Source organism: Pteropus alecto, unplaced genomic scaffold, assembly GCF_000325575.1.
Source record: "Pteropus alecto unplaced genomic scaffold, ASM32557v1 scaffold76, whole genome shotgun sequence".
NCBI classification, from domain to species: domain Eukaryota; kingdom Metazoa; phylum Chordata; class Mammalia; order Chiroptera; family Pteropodidae; genus Pteropus; species Pteropus alecto.
This window is the reverse complement of record NW_006443138.1, coordinates 8,398,435-8,407,776: the sequence shown is the minus strand read 5'-3', so window position 1 is coordinate 8,407,776 and position 9,342 is coordinate 8,398,435. Positions and strand designations below refer to the sequence as shown.

The 9,342-nt window shown below is 33.8% G+C and overlaps 1 pseudogene; it reads right to left on the bottom strand.

Annotated features, from left to right (window-relative positions):
* Nucleotides 1-9,128, bottom strand: part of LOC102896395 — a 10,815-nt pseudogene extending 1,687 nt beyond the window's left edge.
* Nucleotides 9,129-9,342: the final 214 nt, after the last annotated feature.

The following is a 9,342-nucleotide window of genomic DNA, read 5'->3' as shown; positions in this document are numbered from 1 at the left end:
AGTATTAGGTATATCTATAAGAAAATAGAATTTATATGTAACAGATAATAGAATTTAACATATTTTACACTCATTTATTTAGGAATGTACTTGCAAGAATGAAGCAGGACTAGACAGAATGTTGAAGGGAAGTTAAGAGAGGGAACAGATGAACGATGATGGACATAAACAGAGAAAAAGAGAATGCAGAATAAAGAAGACAGAAGATTTAAAAAAAGGTAAGACTACAAAAAGTGACCAGGAAATACAGCAACTTTGTTTGTACATTTGTGTCTGTGTTTTTCTAATAGTGCCGTTGAAATTGTTCCATGTGGTTCAATTTATTCTATTAATAAAATCTGATGATTTAAGACATTAGAAATAGGGAATGGAAAAATATTATATTTTCTCAGCCAAACCAAACCCTCCCCTGGACTCTTATTTTCTGAAGTTGGCCCCCTACAGACATTACTTTTGCCAACTGCTAGTACCACAGAAACACTAAAACCTCAGGTTAAAAAGGCACCCTAATGATTTTAAATCAAAGAAAATTCAAATTTTAAAACTAAATATCTTTTTGAATTATCATATAGGTGTAGACTACTTAACATTAACTCGACCAAAAAAAAAAAATTTTAAGTGCTGGGAAGACTGATTAAAGTAAAAGTTCTAGAAAAAAAGCAAAAAATAAGCACATCTCTTCATCTAAGTTTTGTACTCAAAGACCCCACCCCATAAGATAGAAATAACATGTGAGGTGCATTTTTAGGCTGACACACATTTTTATTATTTTGCAAAAAACTTCTAAATAATAGAAATATTCATAAAATAGCTTATGTGAATACCGTGTAATTAATCCATGAATGATTTAGTTCTACTCAGGCATTTAGAAGGTAAATATAATCCATTTCCATGTATTTAAAAATTTCAGCCAAAAATATTTAACTATATAACTTTATAGCATACAGAAAAAAATACACATAAAAGTGAAAAATGTGTTTTGCAATGAGCCTGCCACTGATATGATATGAGTGTGCAATTAAATGGGCCATGTGGGAGAGAGGAAAGATTGGCTGGGTGGGTGCCAGTGATATCCTTTGACGCTTCCCAGTCTCATGCGTTCCTGCTCAGGCCAGAGAGGTAGAAAACAGAACAGATTTTGCTTTCAATATGGGGTTCGGAAGGATGGGGCATAGAACACACATTTGATCTGCTGTTAAATATTTCACTTCACGGCTGAACGCTAAATTGCAGAAAAGAATTAGATTACTTTTAAATATTTTTTTTCACTTTTTTTCTTATTTTCTTATGCTGAACTTCACAGTGGCATTTTATGATGCTGTAGTGTAAAGAGTACTAGCTTGAAAGGCAACGAATCTGACCAGGTGTGGCTAGCTATGTGACCATGGGCTAGTCATTCATCCATTGTAGGCTTCTGTTTCCTTTTTTAGAAAATGAAATGATTGGTCTAGATGGGAATAGATTGTATTGAGTGGCCATAGAGTAAATCTGGTTTGCAGATGTGTTTTTGGTTTTCACAATATTATAAATTGTGTTAACTAGTAACTAATATCAAAAAAGCAAGAGAGTTCACTAAAATATAAATTTCCAGCTTCTCTTGAAAAACTGGAATGTCTTGTAACTCATGCCCCACAGTCTTGCAGCTCAGCAATACACTGGTACTGAGCGCAGTAGCCCCCTTTGGATCTAACTGGGAGTGTTCTCTTAGGTTGTCCCGCTGCCAGCCACAGGACCCATTCAACTTGCTATATTTATTTACCTTACCTGCCCGACTTTTTTAGACATTTTAGTTTTTCATCTCCTGCCTAGAGCAATGGTTTCTAAGTCTTACAGAGTCATAAGAGGAAACTCATGAGGAATTAAGAGACCATGGATAGGGGCCAACCTCACTCCGTGCCCCACTCTCAAAGAGTTCAATTTTTGCTTCATATATTAGGATATAAAACAACTCTGGGGTACATACTTTTAGTTAATCTTCTAAAATCTCTTCTGTCCTTCCATAGTAATTGAATATTAGCAGGACACATGAATGTTTAGCATAAACACTAAATCGCTCAGACTCCTTTGTGTCTAGGTATAGTCATGTGACTGATTTTTGGACAATGAGATGAGAGTAGAAGTGATGTGTGCAATATTCAGGTTGTGCCTGAAATAGGAATTTGGTGATGAGCAATCTTGACCATGTGGATAAAGTATCAATTAGTAATGACTGGGTAACATGATTGAAGAGTCCTGGATCCCTAGATGACCTTAGTATTCCTACTAGCAACGTCTGCCTACTTCTGTAGTGTTACATAAGAGAAAAATTTACTTTCACTTATTAAGCCAATGTTAACTTGGGTCTCTATTACACACATCTAAAACTCTATCTGAATTAAAATAATCTTTTAGGTACTTTCAAACTCCAAGATTCTCTAATTATTTTATCCCTGGTTGATTTTGAATTTGAACATGTTTGAATAATTTTGACTGAAAAAAGGCAAATTGTTTTAAACTTTTTGAATTACTTCCTCGAATTCTTTTTTTACTAAGGGGAACTTAAATATATTTATTTTCAGTCATAATGATTTTTTGCAAAAGCATTATATAAAAATGCCAGTGACCTAATGTATATGGAACAAGGAGTGTATATTGTTTCCTTCTAAATGACCAAATGTTACAGACACACTTCACAGTTCCATTTCATCCAGAGAATGGACTTGCCCCCAAGGGAGTGGAGTCAAATGTGCAAAATAAATGATGCAAGTTTTCTCTGTTTAACTACGCAGATGGCTTGAGTAGGAAAAAGATAAAGTTACTAAGCTGCACAAGAGAGGTCTTTAAGGTAGGTTGTTTCAGGCTCAATTTAAAATTTGGCGATGATGGTCCCTAAAACTTGGACGGCCGTAACTTTTGTTACAAATAAACAGAAGATTTCATTTTTTGAAGTCTGAGGAAACAGAAAATTTCTGTGGCAATAATCTTGTTTTTTATATAGTTAATTTTTTTTTTAATATATTGTACCTGAGTGTAGATTACTATTGTAGCTCATAGTTTTAAATATATGTAACTGCCTAACAAAATTCATGGATTGTTCAAGATAAAAAACTCCAAGACGAACCAGCCTTGGATGTTATTCAAGGGGTGCCCTGGAAATGATATTTTTAGTGAGTTTAATATCTATCTGTACTCTCCACCAAATCTGTTCTATAATATTTATGAGATCCTGGGAAATTTTCAAATCTCAAAATTTGAAACTAAGAGCAGCCACCAATAGAGATGATAAAGTTAGAGCTGATTATGATGAGACTCATGCTTAATCTCTGGAAAATAAAATTCTTTCTTTATGATGTTTACAGGATACATTTGAAGTGATATAAGTATCTCACAATAATAAATTACTCCTTGAGCATCAACAAATCTTTCAGACCAATAAACTATCATAAAGGAAGTTATAGCTATTTTGCATTAATAATCTAATTCAGCTTTCAAATGTTCCCCATTTGCTCATTTTGAAATTTTGCTTAATATAATGCAAGGAAGCATTCTCACAATAATAGGACAGAGCAAAACATTCATTTTTTAAGGTGAATTATTGAAAAACACATCATTACTTGTATAGAATTAAAAAAGGAACCTGTTTTCATATCAGAATATTTGGAGCTAGGAGTTATTTTAAAGTCATTAAATAATATCTTTGTGCCCAATGGCCAGAAAGACATGTTAGATTCCTTTTATTTGGTTGAATTTCAGAACTGAGTATGTAATCTCGAGATTTATTGAAGAAAACCTTAACATTTCTTCCTAATTTGCTGAATCGGAAAATGAAATAATCAATGGGAAATCAGTTTCTCTCAAGAAAGTTTATAAATAGACTGTTGGGTTCTTGAATTTCATTCTGAAATAAATGTATTTAACTGTGAAATCTCTGTTCTTATAATATATAGCAGTGATCTAGAGTCATTTGGTCTTGGATGTTTACTTGTTATCATGCTAACATCTTGAAAATTCTATTATATTTTTATACATATGAATATGAAAGACCCTTCTTATACTAAATCAACATAGATTTGGGTTTTGGTTTGCTACTTATTTTTAACTTCAATAAATTCTTTAGCTTCCTCATGCCTCAGTTTCCCCACCAAAACAATGGATATATATATATCCATATATATATCCATATGTATATATAAAGTATATATATACTTTATATATACATATGGATATATATATGGATATATATATACGGATATATATGGATATATATATACGGATATATATGGATATATATATATCCATATATATATCCGTATATATATATACATATATATATACGGATATATATATATATACACATCTGTATATATACGGATATATATATGGATATATATATACACTTTTTAAATTACTGCCTGGGCTGTTGTGATGAGAAAATCAGGGTCATCTTACATTAAAATTTTCTTCAAATAACTGAGTGACTACTTTAAGCAAACATTGAAATAGATGCTCTTATTTATAAAATAAGATGCTCTATTCTGAATGTAATTAAGTATGATGCCTGTGGCAGCCACAAAAAAGAGCCTCTCAGAGCTCCTGTTGCAGAGGGCATAATTAGCTCATGGTCCCAGCTGCTGCACTCTGAACCCACCACTGCATTTATGTGGAAGCCACACTTACCATGGGATGCTTCGTCTGACTAAACATGATAGCAATACTAAGTCAGGGGTGTTCCTGGGGGAAAAAGGACTCCTCACGTGACAGTCCTCAAGGACTTCCCAGCAACCTTGCTGAACTTCTTTGAACAGTACTGCAGTCTAAGATGCTTCCTACCCAATCTTCCATCCTTCTCTCTTTTCTTCACTGGGATCAGACCTGCATCATGATTTGATAGTTTTCTGAGCCTCCTCTGGCTCTCTTCTTCATTTTCCCTCACAGGTATCTCTTCCAGTAAATTTCTTGCATGACTGATCCCATCTTGATGTCTGATTTTACACAATCCCTTTTTGAAGAAGGATCTTTTTGAGCATTGCAATGTGAAATTTTTTAATGCTTTGTAATTTGGTAGCTAAATTTCCTATCAATCTGTATTATTCATTTGTGTGGGGGATAAATAATAACCTACCTCATTCTGTATAACAACGCAGATATGTCCAACTATTAAATTTATTATTTATGAATTATAATAATGGTTTGTAAGAAATACATTTGATGCTTCTATGATACTATTTCAAAGGGAACTTGAGTAACTATTCGCTTAAGAGTAGTAAAAAAAACATGCAAAGGAAAGGTGCATGTGTAGCATAGTTTCAAGTCACCGTGACTATTTCTTTCTCTCATTTCTTCCCAACATCTATTGAAGCAGTGACAGCAAAGCCCATGGAAAATATTTTTAATTCTTTATAACAAAGACAATTATTAGACCAGCTCATATGAACAAAGTAAGGTGAAAATTTAAGGATAATTAAGGCACAAGTTCTGTTTTCACTGAATTACTTGAATAATTGTGACTGCTAGTTAAACAAAAATACTTTCAGCCTTTTTTTATTCATAGATTTTAATATACTTAACAATGCTGTACTTAAAATTTAATATTTCTTTTTTTTTTAATTCATACCACAGGCATATTTTCTATTGCTTTTAATCATTCTTATAAAAATTGTATAATAATCTAACTAGATGATACTTCATGTCCAATATTCTATTAAATATTTAGACTGCTTCTAAATTTTTACCGCTGAAAATCACGCTGCTTTGTGCAGTTTTATAAATCTTTCATATTTAGAATTGTTTGTTTAAGATAAATTCCTAAGGATATACTCATAAAGATTACATATTAACTAATTTGTTTCAAAAACATTTGGATCAGTTTACACTTCCCATAGAAATTACATGAAGTTATTTCTTTCACCACATACTTGCTAAACTGCTAGCACTGTCTGCTCTTAGAAACAAAATCTCCAATCATTTTACATAGAAAGGAAGATATTTCACTGACATGTGCCCATATGTTTACTGTAGAGTCCTACTTACACTTTTGTGAACTGTTTGTCTTGTCCTTCACACATTTATATGTTGAGCATTTCTCTTGTTTGTATGTGTCTTTAGCTAATAAATTACTCTTGATCTATGGTATTGGCATCAAATATTTTCCCCCAACTGGTTAAATTCTCCTTTCTTTTCCTTTGTGTTTTACCATATTCATTTTTTCAACTAGCATTTATTGAACACTTACATTTTGTCAGGCTCAGTGCTGAGAACTGAGGATACAGTTTTTAATGGAGATCAATTCCTGTTCAATTGTAGCTTGCACAGTATATCAGGAGAAATAGAAAATTAAAGAAGCAGTTATCAAAAAAATCATATGTGCTAGATGAGGGAGCTAGGAACAGGAAGTTATTGGTGTTCTTTATAGGCCATTTAACTCAATTTAGAAGGCTCGAGGAAATGCAATTGAATGAAGAGGAGGGAATGAGAATGGAGTAGGCAAATGAGACTGGAGAGAGCTGAAGGAGGGAGTTATCACAAGGATTCTGGGAGGTAATTTAATGGTTGTTTAGCAGGAGAGAAACATGATGAGACTTCTTATTCTGGCTGCTGTGTGGAGAATGGCCAAAGGGAAGTAAACCTGGAGATGGGACTGGTGGAATAACCCGAGCGAGAGTCAGTGATGGCCTGAATGGGTGCTGTGTCAGTGGACACATTCCAGAGATATTTAGGGTCTAAAATCCGAAGGACCTGAAATGGGATGTGGCAGCAAAGGTAGATGGCGGATTCCTAGGGTTCTGACTTGTGTAACCAGTGTAACTAGTAACTGCCATTTTCTGCAGGAACAAGTTATCAGGAAGATGTCAGCTATAGATTTTTAAAAGCCATATTTGCATATTATAACTTTTTTGGCAATTCGTTATTATGTAAGATTAATTAATTCATTGTCACCATTAAGTAAATACTTTTAAATTCCATTTGGTCTTAGTTAAATGGAGATTTGTGATTTGCTTTAGGAGAGAATTTCCAGTCATTCTAAATAACGAGAAGTAGCTTATCAATTGGAATTCCCCGGGGTTGATGAGATACAGTTGGGTCTAATTACATAATTCTAACAGCCCTAGAATGAGGTTCAAGTTTTAGTTGATTATAAAGACAAAGATATTTTAAAAGAACAGGCAATTACTTTTTAATCTCTAAGAAAAACACATAACTAAATGGTCCAGAGATGATTTAAAATGTTCCCAGTTTGAAATATCTTTATCATCTTTTGTACATAGTGACTCCCAGCAGGTAAATGGGTTTATGATCTAGTCTAATACATCTTTAGAATTAGGTGAAAGGTGACGTATAGATGCATAAGATATTAATTTCTTTCCTAGAGGAGAGAAAGTTTCATTCCTAAGGGAATGAGTCCCTACATTTTCTAGATGGGGGAAAGTACATGCATAAAGCAAAGAACCTGGGTAATCCTCAAAAGTATGACTAATGAAATAAGATATAAATGATCTTGGCAAAAGGTCTTGGGACACAAAACTTTTATTATAGTTATACACTAGTGTCTTTTGGGCTCACCTATAAGCATGAAAAAATTTATTTGCTAAATAGTAGGGCACATTTCTTGTACTTTATAACTTTCTTAATGGATCAGTTGGAAGCCGAATAAATTCCTGTTGGGAATATCATGTGCTCAGGTATACTAGACTCTTGAGCATGTGTGCTTCCGAAACTGACCATGATAACTTTAAACCGCAACAGTGTTAAAATAGCTCTCTCTCTCTCTTTCATCATGTGGTCTGCTAGTTTAATTTTTGTTCACAAACTGCCACACCAAATAATAATCTATTATTACTTTGGTTTAATATTTCATCTGTGCTTTTATAAAAGCAAACAAATGGTTTTAAAAATGGCATAGAGCATGCCAGTGAGTGTGGGTGAGCATCAGGTCCTATTGCCTAACCATAGCCGGCAATGAAACATTTTTCGAAAATATTATTTGGTCTATCCTTTCAAAATGAGAGGAAACTCACATACAAAGCATTTGTTTTCTATCATGTAGACAGCCCAAATGGCCAGCTGGCTAAAGTAATTACATGACTTGAACTTCCAATTTGAAGGCTGCTCAGTTAAACCAGAAATCATGTCTCAAAGATAGGGAATTTAGAGTCGTATTTATTAATTTTGATTCATATATAATATACACACAGATGTATGTATATAATATCAGCTAATATTCTGAACTCTAAGGCTCTTTGAATTGAAGCTCCTAGCTTGCTTTCTGTTAACTCTGTTCCACAGCAACAACGGGTTTTCCCAGTTTCTTCAGTTTAGCTCAGTTCAGTAGGCAATAGGTAATAAGCCATTGGCAAGTCATTTCGCACGATGTTGTGAGATATTCTAATGTGGTTCAAAATGGGCTTCTGACTTTTGGAGGAACAAAGTTTTCCCTTAGTTTTTCCTTGGTGATAAGGCAGTCGTGAATAGCACCACTACTTCTTGATCCAAATGATTTGTTCAGCGTGTTTCAGGGATTGGGGTGGGATGGTGGGGAGAAAACTTGTCTCATGTGTAACTGGTTCCTGTTGGATTACTTTTCAATTTAGCAATGCAACTGATTTTAATCTTTCTTTGAATTTTGCAACTTTATATTATTTCATGACTTAAACTGAAAACAGCACACTATTTTGATGACTTTTCGGGAAGTGATGGAAAACTTGGAGGAGCCCAATCTCACCAACTTCCAATTAGAATCCTCGTAATCGACATTGAATATTTGAAGTTTCTAAATTTTAGTATGTGCATCCAAACAATTACCTTCTCAATATTTATGTATATGATTTCATAATACTGTGAACTGTAAATACTATGGAAAGGGAGCTTTTTGCTTATAAGGTAGTTTAGATAGGAAATGGATATACTGTTGAGAAATAGAAACTCGAAATGATTGATTGTGTACTTAAGAGCTTACCAGACGAAGACAGGCAAGATGAAATCCTCTTTATATGAATACTGACCAGAATTCCAGTTCCCAGGAGAAAGGATCTTTGGGGTATATGAAGGACAAAATGTTTTTTTTCATGTTTTTGGATTAATAAAATTTTGCAACACATGACATTTAATTTTGGCATTTCCTCACCTTGCTTTCTATGCTTCTCTTCTGCCATCTAGCCTCAATCCTAATACTTCAATATTACGCTAAGTACTCCAACCACATGCTATTAATATCTGATTCACTCTCCCCCATCTTTCCACATGCCATGGTTACCTGCCTCCCCTAATCCAGTCAAAACTCCCAATCCTGAGTGCAGTTGACTTCAGCCCAGCATTAAGGGGAAAGTAATAGAGTCAAGCAAATCATACTAATATCTCTGGCAAATA